This window comes from Scyliorhinus torazame, chromosome 14 (assembly GCF_047496885.1).
Source record: "Scyliorhinus torazame isolate Kashiwa2021f chromosome 14, sScyTor2.1, whole genome shotgun sequence".
Taxonomy (NCBI): Eukaryota; Metazoa; Chordata; class Chondrichthyes; order Carcharhiniformes; family Scyliorhinidae; genus Scyliorhinus; species Scyliorhinus torazame.
Window position 1 is genome coordinate 228,127,557 of NC_092720.1, and position 20,080 is coordinate 228,147,636.

At 49.9% G+C, this 20,080-nt stretch overlaps 1 protein-coding gene across 1 annotated transcript in view; it reads left to right on the forward strand.

The window, feature by feature from the left end:
* Window positions 1-20,080, forward strand: part of LOC140390600 (beta-1,3-galactosyltransferase 9-like) — a 484,726-nt gene that overhangs the window by 220,105 nt on the left and 244,541 nt on the right. The window lies entirely within an intron of this gene.

Consider the following 20,080-nt stretch of genomic DNA (forward strand, 5'->3'; position numbering starts at 1 on the left):
AGAGAGACTGGATAGAGAGAGAGAGAGACTGGGATAGAGAGAGAGAGAGCTGGGATAGAGAGAGAGAGAGAGACTGGGATAGAGAGAGAGAGAGACTGGATAGAGAGAGAGAGAGAGACTGGGATAGAGAGAGAGAGAGACTGGGATAGAGAGAGAGACTGGGATAGAGAGAGAGAGAGAGACTGGGATAGAGAGAGTGTGAGAGACTGGGATAGAGAGAGAGAGACCTGGGATAGAGAGAGAGAGACTGGGATAGAGAGAGAGAGACTGGGATAGAGAGAGAGAGAGACTGGGATAGAGAGAGAGAGAGAGAGACTGGGATAGAGAAAGAGAGAGAGACTGGGATAGAGAGAGAGAGAGATCTGGGATAGAGAGAGAGAGACTGGGATAGAGGAGAGAGAGACTGGGATAGAGAGAGAGAGAGAGACTGGGAAGAGAGAGAGAGAGACTGGGATAGAGAGAGAGAGGACTGGGATAGAGAGAGAGAGAGACTGGGATAGAGAGAGAGAGAGACTGGGATAGAGAGAGAGAGAGATTGGGATAGAGAGAGAGAGAGACTGGGATAGAGAGAGAGAGAGAGACTGGGATAGAGAGAGAGAGAGAGACTGGGATAGAGAGAGAGAGAGAGACTGGGATAGAGAGAGAGACTGGGATAGAGAGAGAGACTGGGATAGAGAGAGAGACTGGGATAGAGAGAGAGAGAGACTGGGATAGAGAGAGAGAGAGAGACTGGGATAGAGAGAGAGAGAGACTGGGATAGAGAGAGAGAGAGAGACTGGGATAGAGAGAGAGAGACTGGGATAGAGAGAGAGAGAGAGACTGGGATAGAGAGAGAGAGAGACTGGGATAGAGAGAGAGAGAGACTGGGATAGAGAGAGAGAGAGACTGGGATAGAGAGAGAGAGACTGGGATAGAGAGAGAGAGAGAGACTGGGATAGAGAGAGAGAGAGAGACTGGGATAGAGTGTGAGAGACTGGGATAGAGAGAGAGAGAGAGACTGGGATAGAGTGTGAGAGACTGGATAGAGAGAGAGAGAGACTGGGATAGAGAAGAGAGAGACTGGGATATAGAGAGAGAGAGACTGGGATAGAGAGAGAGAGACTGGGATAGAGAGAGAGAGACTGGGATAGAGAGAGAGAGACTGGGATAGAGAGAGAGAGACTGGGATAGAGAGAGAGAGACTGGGATAGAGAGAGAGAGACTGGATAGAGAGAGAGAGACTGGGATAGAGAGAGAGAGACTGGATAGAGAGAGAGAGACTGGGATAGAGAGAGAGAGACTGGGATAGAGAGAGAGAGACTGGGATAGAGAGAGAGACTGGGATAGAGAGAGAGAGACTGGGATAGAGAGAGAGAGACTGGGATAGAGAGAGAGAGAGACTGGGATAGAGAGAGAGAGAGAGACTGGGATAGAGAGAGAGAGACTGGGATAGAGAGAGAGAGACTGGGATAGAGAGAGAGAGAGAGAGACTGGGATAGAGAGAGAGAGAGAGAGACTGGGATAGAGAGAGAGAGACTGGGATAGAGAGAGAGAGAGACTGGGATAGAGAGAGAGAGAGACTGGATAGAGAGAGAGAGAGAGAGACTGGGATAGAGAGAGAGAGAGAGAGAGACTGGGATAGAGAGAGAGAGAGAGAGACTGGGATAGAGAGAGAGAGACTGGGATAGAGAGAGAGAGAGAGAGAGACTGGGATAGAGAGAGACTGGGATAGAGAGAGAGACTGGGATAGAGAGAGAGAGAGACTGGGATAGAGAGAGAGAGAGACTGGGATAGAGAGAGAGAGAGACTGGGATAGAGAGAGAGAGAGACTGGGATAGAGAGAGAGAGAGAGACTGGGATAGAGAGAGAGAGAGAGACTGGGATAGGGAGAGAGAGACTGGGATAGAGAGAGAGAGAGAGAGACTGGGATAGAAGAGAGAGAGAGAGACTGGGATAGAGAGAGAGACTGGGATAGAGAGAGAGAGACTGGGGATAGAGAGAGAGAGAGAGACTGGGATAGAGAGAGAGAGAGAGACTGGGATAGAGAGAGAGAGAGACTGGGATAGAGAGAGAGAGACTGGGATAGAGAGAGAGAGACTGGGATAGAGAGAGAGACTGGATAGGAGAGAGAGACTGGGATAGAGAGAGAGAGAGACTGGTGATAGAGAGAGAGAGACTGGATAGAGAGAGAGAGAGACTGGGATAGAGAGAGAGAGAGACTGGGATAGAGAGAGAGAGAGAGACTGGGATAGAGAGAGAGTGAGAGACTGGGATAGAGAGAGAGAGAGAGAGACTGGGATAGAGAGAGAGAGACTGGGATTAGAGAGAGAGAGAGACTGGGATAGAGAGAGAGAGAGACTGGGATAGAGAGAGAGAGAGAGACTGGGATAGAGAGAGAGAGAGACTGGGATAGAGAGAGTGTGAGAGACTGGATAGAGAGAGAGAGAGACTGGGATAGAGAGAGAGAGAGACTGGGATAGAGAGAGAGAGAGACTGGGATAGAGAGAGAGACTGGGATAGAGAGAGAGACTGGGATAGAGAGAGAGAGAGAGAGAGACTGGGATAGAGAGAGTGTGAGAGACTGTGGATAGAGAGAGAGAGACTGGGATAGAGAGAGAGAGACTGGGATAGAGAGAGAGAGAGACTGGGATAGAGAGAGAGAGAGACTGGGATAGAGAGAGAGAGAGACTGGGATAGAGAGAGAGAGAGACTGGGATAGAGAGAGAGAGAGACTGGGATAGAGAGAGAGACTGGGATAGAGAGAGAGACTGGGATAGAGAGAGAGAGAGAGAGACTGGGATAGAGAGAGAGAGAGAGACTGGGATAGAGAGAGAGAGAGAGACTGGGATAGAGAGAGAGAGAGAGACTGGATAGAGAGGAGAGACTGGGATAGAGAGAGAGAGAGACTGGATAGAGAGAGAGAGAGAGACTGGGATAGAGAGAGAGAGAGAGACTGGGGATAGAGAGAGAGAGAGAGACTGGGATAGAGAGGAGAGAGAGAGACTGGGATAGAGAGAGAGAGAGACTGGGATAGAGAGAGAGACTGGGATAGAGAGAGAGAGAGAGACTGGGATAGAGAGAGAGAGAGACTGGGATAGAGAGAGGGAGAGACTGGGATAGAGAGAGAGAGAGAGACTGGGATAGAGAGAGAGAGAGACTGGGATAGAGAGAGAGACTGGGATAGAGAGAGAGAGAGAGACTGGGATAGAGAGAGAGAGAGACTGGGATAGAGAGAGAGAGAGACTGGATAGAGAGAGAGAGAGAGACTGGGATAGAGAGAGTGTGAGAGACTGGGATAGAGAGAGAGAGACTGGGATAGAGAGAGAGAGAGAGAGACTGGATAGAGAGAGAGAGGGATAGAGAGAGAGAGAGAGACTGGGTATAGAGAGAGAGAGAGACTGGGATAGAGAGAGACTGGGATAGAGAGAGACTGGGATAGAGAGAGACTGGGATAGAGAGAGACTGGGATAGAGAGAGACTGGGATAGAGAGAGACTGGGATAGAGAGAGACTGGGATAGAGAGAGAGAGAGAGACTGGGATAGAGAGAGAGAGAGACTGGGATAGAGAGAGAGAGAGAGACTGGGATAGAGAGGGAGAGAGAGACTGGGATAGAGAGAGAGAGGGATAGAGAGAGAGAGAGAGACTGGGGTAGAGAGAGAGAGAGACTGGGATAGAGTTAGAGACTGGGATAGAGAGAGAGAGAGAGAGACTGGGATAGAGAGAGAGAGAGAGACTGGGATAGAGAGAGTGTGAGAGACTGGGATAGAGAGAGAGAGAGAGACTGGGATAGAGAGAGTGAGAGACTGGGATAGAGAGAGAGAGAGAGACTGGGATAGAGAGAGAGAGAGAGACTGGGATAGAGAGAGAGAGAGGACTGGGATAGAGAGGAGAGAGAGACTGGGATAGAGAGAGAGAGAGAGACTGGGATAGAGAGAGTGTGAGAGACTGGGATAGAGAGAGAGAGAGACTGGGATAGAGAGAGAGACTGGATAGAGAGAGAGAGAGACTGGGATAGAGAGAGAGAGAGAGAGACTGGGATAGAGAGAGAGAGAGAGACTGGGATAGAGAGAGTGAGAGAGACTGGGATAGAGAGAGACTGGGATAGAGAGAGACTGGGATAGAGAGAGACTGGGATAGAGAGAGAGAGAGACTGGGATAGAGAGAGAGAGAGACTGGGATAGAGAGAGAGAGAGACTGGGATAGAGAGAGAGAGAGACTGGGATAGAGAGAGAGAGAGACTGGGATAGAGAGAGAGAGAGAGACTGGGATAGAGAGAGAGACAGACTGGGATAGAGAGAGACTGGGATAGAGAGAGAGAGAGACTGGGATAGAGAGAGAGAGAGACTGGGATAGAGAGAGAGAGCGACTGGGATAGAGAGAGAGAGAGAGAGACTGGGATAGAGAGAGAGAGAGACTGGGATAGAGAGAGAGAGAGACTGGGATAGAGAGAGAGAGAGACTGGGATAGAGAGAGAGAGAGAGACTGGGATAGAGAGAGAGTGAGAGACTGGGAGAGAGAGAGAGAGAGACTGGGGATAGAGAGAGAGACTGGGATAGAGAGAGAGAGAGACTGGGATAGAGAGAGAGAGAGAGAGACTGGGATAGAGAGAGAGAGAGACTGGGATAGAGAGAGAGAGAGAGACTGGGATAGAGAGAGTGAGAGACTGGGATAGAGAGAGACTGGGATAGAGAGAGACTGGGATAGAGAGAGACTGGGATAGAGAGAGAGAGAGAGACTGGGATAGAGAGAGAGAGAGACTGGGATAGAGAGAGAGAGACTGGGATAGAGACAGAGAGAGACTGGGATAGGAGAGAGAGAGAGACTGGATAGAGAGAGAGAGAGACTGGGATAGAGAGAGAGAGAGAGACTGGGATAGAGAGAGAGAGAGAGACTGGGATAGAGAGAGAGAGAGAGAGACTGGGATAGAGAGGAGAGACTGGGATAGAGAGAGAGAGAGACTGGGATAGAGAGAGAGAGAGAGACTGGGATAGAGAGAGAGAGAGAGACTGGGATAGAGAGAGAGACTGGGATAGAGTAGAGAGACTGGGATAGAGAGAGACTGGATAGAGAGAGTGTGAGAGACTGGGATAGAGAGAGAGAGAGAGACTGGGATAGAGAGAGAGAGAGAGACTGGGATAGAGAGAGAGAGAGAGACTGGGATAGAGAGAGAGAGAGAGACTGGGATAGAGAGAGAGAGACTGGGATAGAGAGAGTGTGAGAGAGACTGGGATAGAGAGAGAGAGAGACTGGGATAGAGAGAGAGAGAGACTGGGATAGAGAGAGAGAGAGACTGGGATAGAGAGAGAGAGAGAGACTGGGATAGAGAGAGAGAGAGAGAGACTGGGATAGAGAGAGAGAGACTGGGATAGAGAGAGAGAGAGAGACTGGGATAGAGAGAGAGAGAGAGACTGGGATAGAGAGAGACTGGGATAGAGAGAGACTGGGATAGAGAGAGACTGTGAGAGACTGGGATAGAGAGAGAGAGAGAGACTGGGATAGAGAGAGAGAGACTGGATAGAGAGAGAGAGAGACTGGGATAGAGAGAGAGAGAGACTAGGATAGAGAGAGAGAGACTGGGATAGAGAGAGAGAGAGAGAGACTGGGATAGAGAGAGAGAGAGACTGGGATAGCGAGAGAGAGACTGGGATAGAGAGAGTGTGAGAGACTGGGATAGAGAGAGAGAGAGAGAGACTGGGATAGAGAGAGAGAGAGACTGGGATAGAGAGAGAGAGAGACTGGGATAGAGAGAGAGAGAGACTGGGATAGAGAGAGAGAGAGAGACTGGGATAGAGAGAGAGAGAGAGACTGGGATAGAGAGAGAGAGAGAGACTGGGATAGAGAGAGACTGGGATAGAGAGAGAGAGACTGGGATAGAGAGAGAGAGACTGGGATAGAGAGAGAGAGAGACTGGGATAGAGAGAGAGAGAGAGACTGGGATAGAGAGAGAGAGAAGAGACTGGGAGAGAGAGAGAGAGAGAGACTGGGATAGAGAGAGAGAGAGAGACTGGGATAGGGAGAGAGAGCGAGAGAGACTGGGATAGAGAGAGAGACTGGGATAGAGAGAGAGAGACTGGGATAGAGAGAGAGAGAGAGACTGGATAGAGAGAGAGAGAGAGAGAGACTGGGATAGAGAGAGAGACTGGGATAGAGAGAGAGAGAGAGACTGGATAGAGAGAGAGAGACTGGGATAGAGAGAGAGAGACTGGGATAGAGAGAGAGAGACTGGGATAGAGAGAGAGAGACTGGGATAGAGAGAGAGAGACTGGGATAGAGAGAGAGACTGGGATAGAGAGAGAGACTGGGATAGAGAGAGAGAGACTGGGATAGAGAGAGAGAGACTGGGATAGAGAGAGAGAGACTGGGATAGAGAGAGAGAGAGACTGGGATAGAGAGAGAGAGAGAGACTGGGATAGAGAGAGAGAGAGACTGGGATAGAGAGAGAGAGAGAGACTGGGATAGAGAGAGAGAGAGACTGGGATAGAGAGAGAGAGAGACTGGGATAGAGAGAGAGAGAGAGACTGGGATAGAGAGAGAGAGAGACTGGGATAGAGAGAGAGAGAGAGACTGGGATAGAGAGAGAGAGAGACTGGGATAGAGAGAGAGACTGGGATAGAGAGAGAGAGAGACTGGGATAGAGAGAGTGTGAGAGACTGGATAGAGAGAGAGAGACTGGGATAGAGAGAGAGAGACTGGGATAGAGAGAGAGAGACTGGGATAGAGAGAGAGAGAGACTGGGATAGAGAGAGAGAGAGAGAATGGGATAGAGAAAGAGAGAGAGACTGGGATAGAGAGAGAGAGAGAGACTGGGATAGAGAGAGAGAGACTGGGATAGAGAGAGAGAGACTGTGATAGGAGAGAGAGAGACTGGGATAGAGAGAGAGAGACTGGGATAGAGAGAGAGAGAGAGACTGGATAGAGAGAGAGAGAGACTGGGATAGAGAGAGAGAGACTGGGATAGAGAGAGAGAGAGACTGGGCTGGAGAGAGAGAGAGACTGGGCTGGAGAGAGAGAGAGATTGGGATAGAGAGAGAGAGAGACTGGGATAGAGAGAGAGAGAGAGACTGGGATAGAGAGAGAGAGAGAGACTGGGATAGAGAGAGAGACTGGGATAGAGAGAGAGACTGGGATAGAGAGAGAGAGAGACTGGGATAGAGAGAGAGAGAGACTGGGATAGAGAGAGAGAGAGACTGGATAGAGAGAGAGAGAGAGACTGGGATAGAGAGAGAGAGACTGGATAGAGAGAGAGAGAGAGACTGGGATAGAGAGAGAGAGACTGGATAGAGAGAGAGAGAGACTGGATAGAGAGAGAGAGAGACTGGGATAGAGAGAGAGAGAGACTGGGATAGAGAGAGAGAGAGACTGGGATAGAGAGAGAGAGAGAGACTGGGATAGAGAGAGAGAGAGAGACTGGGATAGAGTGTGAGAGACTGGGATAGAGAGAGAGAGAGAGACTGGGATAGAGAGAGAGAGACTGGGATAGAGCGAGAGAGACTGGGATAGAGAGAGAGAGACTGGGATAGAGAGAGAGAGACTGGGATAGAGAGAGAGAGAGACTGGGATAGAGAGAGAGAGACTGGGATAGAGAGAGAGAGACTGGATAGAGAGAGAGAGACTGGGATAGAGAGAGAGAGACTGGGATAGAGAGAGAGACTGGGATAGAGAGAGAGAGACTGGGATAGAGAGAGAGAGACTGGGATAGAGAGAGAGACTGGGATAGAGAGAGAGACTGGGATAGAGAGAGAGAGACTGGGATAGAGAGAGAGAGACTGGGATAGAGAGAGAGAGAGAGACTGGGATAGAGAGAGAGAGAGACTGGGATAGAGAGAGAGAGAGAGACTGGGATAGAGAGAGTGTGAGAGACTGGGATAGAGAGAGAGAGACTGGGATAGAGAGAGAGAGACTGGGATAGAGAGAGAGAGACTGGGATAGAGAGAGAGAGACTGGGATAGAGAGAGAGAGACTGGGATAGAGAGAGAGAGACTGGGATAGAGAGAGAGAGACTGGGATAGAGAGAGACTTGGATAGAGAGAGAGAGACTTGGATAGAGAGAGAGAGAGACCGGGATAGAGAGAGAGACTGGGATAGAGAGAGAGAGACTGGGATAGAGAGAGAGAGACTGGGATAGAGAGAGAGAGAGAGACTCGGATAGAGAGAGAGAGAGACTGGGATAGAGAGAGAGAGAGACTGGGATAGAGAGAGAGAGAGAGACTGGGATAGAGAGAGAGAGACTGGGATAGAGAGAGAGAGAGAGAGACTGGGATAGAGAGAGAGAGACTGGGATAGAGAGAGAGAGAGACTGGATAGAGAGAGAGAGAGAGACTGGGGATAGAGAGAGAGAGAGAGACTGCGATAGAGAGAGAGAGAGAGACTGGATAGAGAGAGAGAGAGAGACTGGGATAGAGAGAGAGACTGGGATAGAGAGAGAGAGAGAGAGAGAGAGAGACTGGGATAGAGAGAGAGAGAGAGACTGGGATAGAGAGAGAGAGAGACTGGGATAGAGAGAGAAGAGAGAGACTGGGATAGAGAGAGAGAGAGAGAGACTGGGATAGAGAGAGAGAGAGACTGGGATAGAGAGAGAGAGAGACTGGGATAGAGAGAGAGAGACTGGGATAGAGAGAGAGAGAGACTGGGATAGAGAGAGAGAGAGACTGGGATAGAGAGAGAGAGAGACTGGGATAGAGAGAGAGAGAGACTGGGATAGAGAGAGAGAGAGACTGGGATAGAGAGAGAGAGAGAGACTGGGATAGAGAGAGAGAGAGAGGACTGGGATAGAGAGAGAGAGAGAGACTGGGATAGAGAGAGAGAGAGACTGGGATAGAGAGAGAGAGAGACTGGGATAGAGAGAGAGAGAGACTGGGATAGAGAGAGAGAGAGAGACTGGGATAGAGAGAGAGAGAGAGACTGGGATAGAGAGAGAGAGAGACTGGGATAGAGAGAGAGACTGGGATAGAGAGAGAGAGAGACTGGGATAGAGAGAGAGAGAGAGAGAGACTGGGATAGAGAGAGAGAGACTGGGATAGAGAGAGAGAGAGACTGGGATAGAGAGAGAGAGAGACTGGGATAGAGAGAGAGAGAGAGAGACTGGGATAGAGAGAGAGACAGACTGGGATAGAGTGTGAGAGACTGGGATAGAGAGAGAGAGAGACTGGAATAGAGAGAGAGAGAGAGAGAGACTGGAATAGAGAGAGAGAGAGAGACTGGGATAGAGAGAGAGAGACTGGGATAGAGAGAGAGAGACTGGGATAGAGAGAGAGAGAGACTGGGATAGAGAGAGAGAGACTGGGATAGAGAGGAGAGAGACTGGGATAGAGAGAGAGAGACTGGGATAGAGAGAGAGAGACTGGGATAGAGAGAGAGAGACTGGGATAGAGAGAGAGAGACTGGGATAGAGAGAGAGAGACTGGGATAGAGAGAGAGAGAGACTGGGCTAGAGAGAGAGAGATTGGGATAGAGAGAGAGAGAGAGACTGGGATAGAGAGAGAGAGAGAGACTGGATAGAGAGAGAGAGAGAGACTGGGATAGAGAGAGAGAGAGAGACTGGGATAGAGAGACTGGATAGAGAGACTGGGATAGAGAGAGAGATGGGATAGAGAGAGAGAGACTGGGATAGAGAGAGAGAGAGACTGGGATAGAGAGAGAGAGAGACTGGATAGAGAGAGAGAGAGACTGGGATAGAGAGAGAGAGAGACTGGGATAGAGAGAGAGAGAGACTGGGATAGAGAGAGAGAGAGAGCTGGGATATAGAGAGAGAGAGAGAGACTGGGATAGAGAGAGAGAGAGACTGGATAGAGTGTGAGAGACTGGGATAGAGAGAGAGAGAGAGACTGGGATAGAGTGTGAGAGACTGGGATAGAGTGTGAGAGACTGGGATAGAGTGTGAGAGACTGGGATAGAGTGTGAGAGACTGGGATAGAGTGTGAGAGACTGGGATAGAGTGTGAGAGACTGGGATAGAGTGTGAGAGACTGGGATAGAGTGTGAGAGACTGGGATAGAGTGTGAGAGACTGGGATAGAGTGTGAGAGACTGGGATAGAGTGTGAGAGACTGGGATAGAGTGTGAGAGACTGGGATAGAGTGTGAGAGACTGGGATAGAGTGTGAGAGACTGGATAGAGTGTGAGAGACTGGGATAGAGTGTGAGAGACTGGGGATAGAGTGTGAGAGACTGGGATAGAGTGTGAGAGACTGGGATAGAGTGTGAGAGACTGGGATAGAGTGTGAGAGACTGGGATAGAGTGTGAGAGACTGGGATAGAGTGTGAGAGACTGGGATATAGAGTGTGAGAGACTGGGATAGAGTGTGAGAGACTGGGATAGAGTGTGAGAGACTGGGATAGAGTGTGAGAGACTGGGATAGAGTGTGAGAGACTGGGATAGAGTGTGAGAGACTGGGATAGAGTGTGAGAGACTGGGATAGAGTGTGAGAGACTGGGATAGAGTGTGAGAGGACTGGGATAGAGAGAGAGAGACTGGGATAGAGAGAGAGAGACTGGGATAGAGAGAGAGAGAGAGACTGGGATAGAGAGAGAGACTGGGATAGAGAGAGAGCGAGAGACTGGGATAGAGAGAGAGAGACTGGGATAGAGAGAGAGAGACTGGGATAGAGAGAGAGAGAGAGACTGGGATAGAGAGAGAGAGAGACTGGGATAGAGAGAGAGCGAGAGACTGGGATAGAGAGAGAGAGACTGGGATAGAGAGAGAGAGAGAGACTGGGATAGAGAGAGAGAGAGACTGGGATAGAGAGAGAGAGAGACTGGGATAGAGAGAGAGAGAGACTGGGATAGAGAGAGAGAGAGACTGGGATAGAGAGAGAGAGAGACTGGGATAGAGAGAGAGAGAGAGACTTGGATAGAGAGAGAGAGACTGGGATAGAGAGAGAGAGACTGGGATAGAGAGAGAGAGAGGAGACTGGGATAGAGAGAGAGAGAGACTGGGATAGAGAGAGAGAGAGACTGGGATAGAGAGAGAGAGAGACTGGGATAGAGAGAGAGAGAGAGACTTGGATAGAGAGAGAGAGACTGGGATAGAGAGAGAGAGACTGGGATAGAGAGAGAGAGAGACCGGGATAGAGAGAGAGACTGGGATAGAGAGAGAGCGAGAGACTGGGATAGAGAGAGAGAGACTGGGATAGAGAGAGAGAGAGAGACTGGGATAGAGAGAGAGAGAGACTGGGATAGAGAGAGAGACTGGGTTAGAGAGAGAGAGAGAGACTGGGTTAGAGAGAGAGAGAGAGACTGGGTTAGAGAGAGAGAGAGAGACTGGGATAGAGAGAGAGAGACTGGGATAGAGAGAGGAGAGACTGGGATAGAGAGAGAGAGAGAGACTGGGATAGAGAGAGAGAGAGAGACTGGGATAGAGAGAGAGAGAGAGACTGGGATAGAGAGAGAGAGAGACTGGGATAGAGAGAGAGAGAGACTGGGATAGAGAGAGAGAGAGACTGGGATAGAGAGAGAGAGAGACTGGGATAGAGAGAGAGAGAGACTGGGATAGAGAGAGAGAGAGACTGGGATAGAGAGAGAGAGAGACTGGGATAGAGAGAGAGAGAGACTGGGATAGAGAGAGAGAGAGACTGGGATAGAGAGAGAGACTGGGATAGAGAGAGAGAGAGAGACTGGGATAGAGAGAGAGAGAGACTGGGATAGAGAGAGAGAGAGACTGGGATAGAGAGAGAGAGACTGGGATAGAGAGAGAGAGAGACTGGGATAGAGAGAGACTGGGATAGAGAGAGAGAGACTGGGATAGAGAGAGAGAGAGAGACTGGGATAGATAGAGAGAGAGAGACTGGGATAGAGAGAGAGAGAGAGACTGGGATAGAGAGAGAGAGAGAGAGACTGGATAGAGAGAGAGAGAGAGAGACTGGGATAGAGAGAGAGAGAGACTGGGATAGAGAGAGTGTGAGAGACTGGGATAGAGAGAGTGTGAGAGACTTGGATAGAGAGAGAGAGACTGGGATAGAGAGAGAGAGACTGGGATAGAGAGAGAGAGACTGGGATAGAGAGAGAGAGAGACCGGGATAGAGAGAGAGACTGGGATAGAGAGAGAGAGAGAGAGACTGGGATAGAGAGAGAGAGACTGGGATAGAGAGAGAGAGACTGGGATAGAGAGAGAGAGAGAGAGACTGGGATAGAGAGAGAGAGAGACTGGGATAGAGAGAGAGACTGGGTTAGAGAGAGAGAGAGAGACTGGGATAGAGAGAGAGAGAGACTGGGATAGAGAGAGAGAGAGACTGGGATAGAGAGAGAGAGAGACTGGGATAGAGAGAGAGAGAGAGAGACTGGGATAGAGAGAGAGAGAGAGACTGGGATAGAGAGAGAGAGAGACTGGGATAGAGAGAGAGAGAGACTGGGATAGAGAGAGAGAGAGACTGGGATAGAGAGAGAGAGAGACTGGATAGAGAGAGAGAGAGACTGGGATAGAGAGAGAGAGAGACTGGGATATAGAGAGAGAGAGAGACTGGGATAGAGAGAGAGAGAGACTGGGATAGAGAGAGAGAGAGAGACTGGGATAGAGAGAGAGAGACTGGGATAGAGAGAGAGAGAGAGACTGGGATAGAGAGAGAGAGAGACTGGGATAGAGAGAGAGAGAGACTGGGATAGAGAGAGAGAGAGACTGGGATAGAGAGAGAGAGAGACTGGGATAGAGAGAGAGAGAGACTGGGATAGAGAGAGAGAGAGACTGGGATAGAGAGAGAGAGAGAGAGAGAGAGAGAGACTGGGATAGAGAGAGAGAGAGAGAGAGAGACTGGGATAGAGAGAGAGAGAGAGAGAGAGACTGGGATAGAGAGAGAGAGAGACTGGGATAGAGAGAGAGAGACTGGGATAGAGAGAGAGAGAGACTGGGATAGAGAGAGAGAGAGAGACTGGGATAGAGAGAGAGAGAGACTGGGATAGAGTGTGAGAGACTGGGATAGAGAGAGAGAGAGACTGGAATAGAGAGAGAGAGAGAGAGACTGGAATAGAGAGAGAGAGAGAGACTGGATAGAGAGAGAGACTGGGATAGAGAGAGAGACTGGGATAGAGAGAGAGAGACTGGGATAGAGAGAGAGAGACTGGGATAGAGAGAGAGAGAGACTGGGCTAGAGAGAGAGAGAGATTGGGATAGAGAGAGAGAGAGACTGGGATAGAGAGAGAGAGAGAGACTGGGATAGAGAGAGAGAGAGAGACTGGGATAGAGAGAGAGAGAGAGACTGGGATAGAGAGAGAGAGAGAGACTGGGATAGAGAGAGAGACTGGGATAGAGAGAGAGAGACTGGGATAGAGAGAGAGACTGGGATAGAGAGAGAGAGAGACTGGGATAGAGAGAGAGAGAGACTGGGATAGAGAGAGAGAGAGACTGGGATAGAGAGAGAGAGAGAACTGGGATAGAGAGAGAGAGGAGACTGGGATAGAGAGAGAGAGAGACTGGGATAGAGAGAGAGAGAGACTGGGATAGAGAGAGAGAGAGACTGGGATAGAGAGAGAGAGGAGACTGGGATAGAGAGAGAGAGAGACTGGGATAGAGAGAGAGAGAGAGACTGGGATAGAGAGAGAGAGAGACTGGGATAGAGAGAGAGAGACTGGGATAGAGAGAGAGAGACTGGGATAGAGTGTGAGAGACTGGGATAGAGAGAGAGAGAGAGACTGGGATAGAGTGTGAGAGACTGGGATAGAGAGAGAGGACTGGGATAGAGAGAGAGAGACTGGGATAGAGAGAGAGAGACTGGGATAGAGAGAGAGAGGACTGGGATAGAGAGAGAGAGACTGGGATAGAGAGAGAGAGACTGGGATAGAGAGAGAGAGAGAGAGAGACTGGGATAGAGAGAGAGACTGGGATAGAGAGAGAGAGAGAGACTGGGATAGAGAGAGAGAGAGAGACTGGGATAGAGAGAGAGAGAGAGACTGGGATAGAGAGAGAGAGAGAGACTGGGATAGAGAGAGAGAGAGAGACTGGGATAGAGAGAGAGAGAGAGACTGGGATAGAGAGAGTGTGAGAGACTGGGATAGAGAGAGAGAGACTGGGATAGAGAGAGAGAGAGAGACTTGGATAGAGAGAGAGAGACTTGGATAGAGAGAGAGAGACTGGGATAGAGAGAGAGAGACTGGGATAGAGAGAGAGAGACTGGGATAGAGAGAGAGAGACTGGATAGAGAGAGAGAGACTGGGATAGAGAGAGAGAGACTGGGATAGAGAGAGAGACTGGGATAGAGAGAGAGAGAGAGACTGGGATAGAGAGAGAGAGAGAGACTGGGATAGAGAGAGAGAGAGAGACTGGGATAGAGAGAGAGAGAGAGACTGGGATAGAGAGAGAGAGAGACTGGGATAAGAGAGAGAGAGAGACTGGGATAGAGAGAGAGAGAGACTGGGATAGAGAGAGAGAGAGACTGGGATAGAGAGAGAGAGACTGGGATAGAGAGAGAGAGACTGGGATAGAGAGAGAGAGACTGGGATAGAGAGAGAGAGACTGGGATAGAGAGAGAGAGAGACTGGGATAGAGAGAGACTGGGATAGAGAGAGAGAGACTGGGATAGAGAGAGAGAGACTGGGATAGAGAGAGAGAGAGAGAGACTGGGATAGAGAGAGAGACTGGGATAGAGAGAGAGACTGGGATAGAGAGAGTGTGAGAGACTGGGATAGAGAGAGAGAGACTGGGATAGAGAGAGACTGGGATAGAGAGAGAGAGACTGGGATAGAGAGAGAGAGACTGGGATAGAGAAGAGAGACTGGGATAGAGAGAGAGAGGACTGGGATAGAGAGAGAGAGAGACTGGGATAGAGAGAGAGAGAGAGAGACTGGGATAGAGAGAGAGAGAGAGAGACTGGGATAGAGAGAGAGAGACTGGGATAGAGAGTGTGAGAGAGACTGGGATATAGAGAGAGAGAATGGGATAGAGAGAGAGAGACTGGGATAGAGCGAGAGAGACTGGGATAGAGCGAGAGAGACTGGGATAGAGAGAGAGAGACTGGGATAGAGAGAGAGAGAGAGAGACTGGGATAGAGAGAGAGAGAGAGAGACTGGGATAGAGAGAGAGAGAGAGAGAGACTGGGATAGAGAGAGAGAGAGACTGGGATAGAGAGAGAGAGACTGGGATAGAGAGAGAGAGACTGGGATAGAGAGAGAGAGACTGGGATAGAGAGAGAGAGACTGGGATAGAGAGAGAGAGACTGGGATAGAGAGAGAGAGACTGGGATAGAGAGAGAGAGACTGGATAGAGAGCGAGAGAGAGACTGGGATAGAGAGAGAGAGAGACTGGGATAGAGAGAGAGAGAGAGAGACTGGGATAGAGAGAGAGAGACTGGGATAGAGAGAGAGAGAGAGAGACTGGGATAGAGAGAGAGAGAGACTGGGATAGAGAGAGAGACTGGGTTAGAGAGAGAGAGAGAGACTGGGATAGAGAGAGAGAGAGACTGGGATAGAGAGAGAGAGAGACTGGGATAGAGAGAGAGAGAGACTGGGATAGAGAGAGAGAGAGAGAGACTGGGATAGAGAGAGAGAGAGAGACTGGGATAGAGAGAGAGAGAGACTGGGATAGAGAGAGAGAGAGACTGGGATAGAGAGAGAGAGAGACTGGGATAGAGAGAGAGAGAGACTGGGATAGAGAGAGAGAGAGACTGGGATAGAGAGAGAGAGAGACTGGGATAGAGAGAGAGAGAGAGACTGGGATAGAGAGAGAGAGAGACTGGGATAGAGAGAGAGAGAGAGACTGGGATAGAGAGAGAGAGACTGGGATAGAGAGAGAGAGAGAGACTGGGATAGAGAGAGAGAGAGACTGGGATAGAGAGAGAGAGAGACTGGGATAGAGAGAGAGAGAGACTGGGATAGAGAGAGAGAGAGACTGGGATAGAGAGAGAGAGAGACTGGATAGAGAGAGAGAGAGACTGGGATAGAGAGAGAGAGAGAGAGAGAGACTGGGATAGAGAGAGAGAGAGAGAGAGAGAGACTGGGATAGAGAGAGAGAGAGAGAGAGAGACTGGGATAGAGAGAGAGAGACTGGGATAGAGAGAGAGAGACTGGGATAGAGAGAGAGAGAGACTGGGATAGAGAGAGAGAGAGAGACTGGGATAGAGAGAGAGAGAGACTGGGATAGAGTGTGAGAGACTGGGATAGAGAGAGAGAGAGACTGGAATAGAGAGAGAGAGAGAGAGACTGGAATAGAGAGAGAGAGAGAGACTGGGATAGAGAGAGAGACTGGGATAGAGAGAGAGACTGGGATAGAGAGAGAGAGACTGGGATAGAGAGAGAGAGACTGGGATAGAGAGAGAGAGAGACTGGGCTAGAGAGAGAGAGAGATTGGGATAGAGAGAGAGAGAGACTGGGATAGAGAGAGAGAGAGAGACTGGATAGAGAGAGAGAGAGAGACTGGGATAGAGAGAGAGAGAGAGACTGGGATAGAGAGAGAGAGAGAGACTGGGATAGAGAGAGAGACTGGGATAGAGAGAGAGACTGGGATAGAGAGAGAGACTGGGATAGAGAGAGAGAGAGACTGGGATAGAGAGAGAGAGAGACTGGGATAGAGAGAGAGAGAGACTGGGATAGAGAGAGAGAGAGAAACTGGGATAGAGAGAGAGAGAGACTGGGATAGAGAGAGAGAGAGACTGGGATAGAGAGAGAGAGAGACTGGGATAGAGAGAGAGAGAGACTGGGATAGAGAGAGAGAGAGAGACTGGGATAGAGAGAGAGAGAGACTGGGATAGAGAGAGAGAGACTGGGATAGAGAGAGAGAGACTGGGATAGAGTGTGAGAGACTGGGATAGAGAGAGAGAGAGAGACTGGGATAGAGTGTGAGAGACTGGGATAGAGAGAGAGACTGGGATAGAGAGAGAGAGACTGGGATAGAGAGAGAGAGACTGGGATAGAGAGAGAGAGACTGGGATAGAGAGAGAGAGACTGGGATAGAGAGAGAGAGAGAGAGAGACTGGGATAGAGAGAGAGACTGGGATAGAGAGAGAGAGAGAGACTGGGATAGAGAGAGAGAGAGAGACTGGGATAGAGAGAGAGAGAGAGACTGGGATAGAGAGAGAGAGAGAGACTGGGATAGAGAGAGAGAGAGAGACTGGGATAGAGAGAGAGAGAGAGACTGGGATAGAGAGAGTGTGAGAGACTGGGATAGAGAGAGAGAGAGACTGGGATAGAGAGAGAGAGAGAGACTTGGATAGAGAGAGAGAGACTTGGATAGAGAGAGAGAGACTGGGATAGAGAGAGAGAGACTGGGATAGAGAGAGAGAGACTGGGATAGAGAGAGAGAGACTGGGATAGAGAGAGAGAGACTGGGATAGAGAGAGAGACTGGGATAGAGAGAGAGAGAGAGACTGGGATAGAGAGAGAGAGAGAGACTGGGATAGAGAGAGAGAGAGAGACTGGGATAGAGAGAGAGAGAGAGACTGGGATAGAGAGAGAGAGAGACTGGGATAGAGAGAGAGAGAGACTGGGATAGAGAGAGAGAGAGACTGGGATAGAGAGAGAGAGAGACTGGGATAGAGAGAGAGAGACTGGGATAGAGAGAGAGAGACTGGGATAGAGAGAGAGAGACTGGGATAGAGAGAGAGAGAGACTGGGATAGAGAGAGACTGGGATAGAGAGAGAGAGACTGGGATAGAGAGAGAGAGACTGGGATAGAGAGAGAGAGAGAGAGACTGGGATAGAGAGAGAGACTGGGATAGAGAGAGAGACTGGGATAGAGAGAGTGTGAGAGACTGGGATAGAGAGAGAGAGACTGGGATAGAGAGAGACTGGGATAGAGAGAGAGAGACTGGGATAGAGAGAGAGAGACTGGGATAGAGAAGAGAGACTGGGATAGAGAGAGAGAGACTGGGATAGAGAGAGAGAGAGACTGGGATAGAGAGAGAGAGAGAGAGACTGGGATAGAGAGAGAGAGAGAGAGACTGGGATAGAGAGAGAGAGACTGGGATAGAGAGTGTGAGAGAGACTGGGATATAGAGAGAGAGAATGGGATAGAGAGAGAGAGACTGGGATAGAGCGAGAGAGACTGGGATAGAGCGAGAGAGACTGGGATAGAGAGAGAGAGACTGGGATAGAGAGAGAGAGAGAGACTGGGATAGAGAGAGAGAGAGAGAGACTGGGATAGAGAGAGAGAGAGAGAGACTGGGATAGAGAGAGAGAGACTGGGATAGAGAGAGAGAGACTGGGATAGAGAGAGAGAGACTGGGATAGAGAGAGAGAGACTGGGATAGAGAGAGAGAGACTGGGATAGAGAGAGAGAGACTGGGATAGAGAGTGTGTGAGAGACTGGGATAGAGAGCGAGAGAGAGACTGGGATAGAGAGAGAGAGAGACTGGGATAGAGAGAGAGAGAGAGAGACTGGGATAGAGAGAGAGAGACTGGGATAGAGAGAGAGAGACTGGGATAGAGAGAGAGTGACTGGGATAGAGAGAGAGAGACTGGGATAGAGAGAGAGAGACTGGGATAGAGAGAGAGAGACTGGGATAGAGAGAGAGAGAGAGAGACTGGGATAGAGAGAGAGAGAGAGAGAGACTGGGATAGAGAGAGTGTGAGAGACTGGGATAGAGAGAGAGAGACTGGGATAGAGAGAGAGAGACTGGGATAGAGAGAGAGAGAGACTGGGATAGAGAGAGAGAGAGACTGGGATAGAGAGAGAGAGAGACTGGGATAGAGAGAGAGAGAGACTGGGATAGAGAGAGAGAGAGACTGGGATAGAGAGAGAGAGAGACTGGGATAGAGAGAGAGAGAGACTGGGATAGAGAGAGAGAGAGACTGGGATAGAGAGAGAGAGAGACTGGGATAGAGAGAGAGGGAGACTGAGATAGAGAGAGAGACTGGGATAGAGAGAGACTGGGATAGAGAGAGACTGGGATAGAGAGAGAGAGACTGGGATAGAGAGAGAGAGACTGGGATAGAGAGAGAGAGAGAGAGAGAGAGAGAGAGACTGGGATAGATAGAGAGAGAGACTGGGATAGAGAGAGAGAGAGACTGGGATAGAGAGAGTGAGAGACTGGGATAGAGAGAGAGAGACTGGGATAGAGAGAGAGAGACTGGGATAGAGAGAGAGAGACTGGGATAGAGAGAGAGAGAGACTGGGATAGAGAGAGTGTGAGAGACTGGGATAGAGAGAGAGAGAGACTGGGATAGAGAGAGAGAGAGACTGGGATAGAGAGAGAGAGAGAGACTGGGATAGAGAGAGAGAGAGACTGGGACAGAGAGAGAGAGAGACTGGGACAGAGAGAGAGAGAGACTGGGATAGAGAGAGAGAGAGACTGGGATAGAGAGAGAGAGAGACTGGGATAGAGAGAGAGAGAGACTGGGATAGAGAGAGAGAGAGACTGGGATAGAGAGAGAGGGAGACTGGGATAGAGAGAGAGACTGGGATAGAGAGAGACTGGGATAGAGAGAGAGAGACTGGGATAGAGAGAGAGAGACTGGGATAGAGAGAGAGAGACTGGGATAGAGAGAGAGAGACTGGGATAGAGAGAGAGAGAGAGAGAGAGAGAGAGACTGGGATAGATAGAGAGAGAGACTGGGATAGATAGAGAGAGAGACTGGGATAGAGAGAGAGAGAGACTGGGATAGAGAGAGAGAGAGACTGGGATAGAGAGAGTGAGAGACTGGGATAGAGAGAGAGAGAGACTGGGATAGAGAGAGAGAGAGACTGGGATAGAGAGAGAGGGAGACTGAGATAGAGAGAGAGACTGGGATAGAGAGAGACTGGGATAGAGAGAGAGACTGGGATAGATAGAGAGAGAGACTGGGATAGATAGAGAGAGAGACTGGGATAGAGAGAGTGAGAGACTGGGATAGAGAGAGAGAGAGACTGGATAGAGAGAGAGAGACTGGGATAGAGAGAGAGAGACTGGGATAGAGAGAGAGAGAGACTGGGATAGAGAGAGAGAGAGACTGGGATAGAGAGAGAGAGAGACTGGGATAGAGAGAGAGAGAGACTGGGATAGAGAGAGAGAGAGACTGGGATAGAGAGAGAGAGAGACTGGGATAGAGAGAGAGAGAGACTGGGATAGAGAGAGAGAGAGACTGGGATAGAGAGAGAGAGAGACTGGGATAGAGAGAGAGAGAGACTGGGATAGAGAGAGAGAGAGACTGGGATAGAGAGAGAGAGAGACTGGGATAGAGAGAGAGAGAGACTGGGATAGAGAGAGA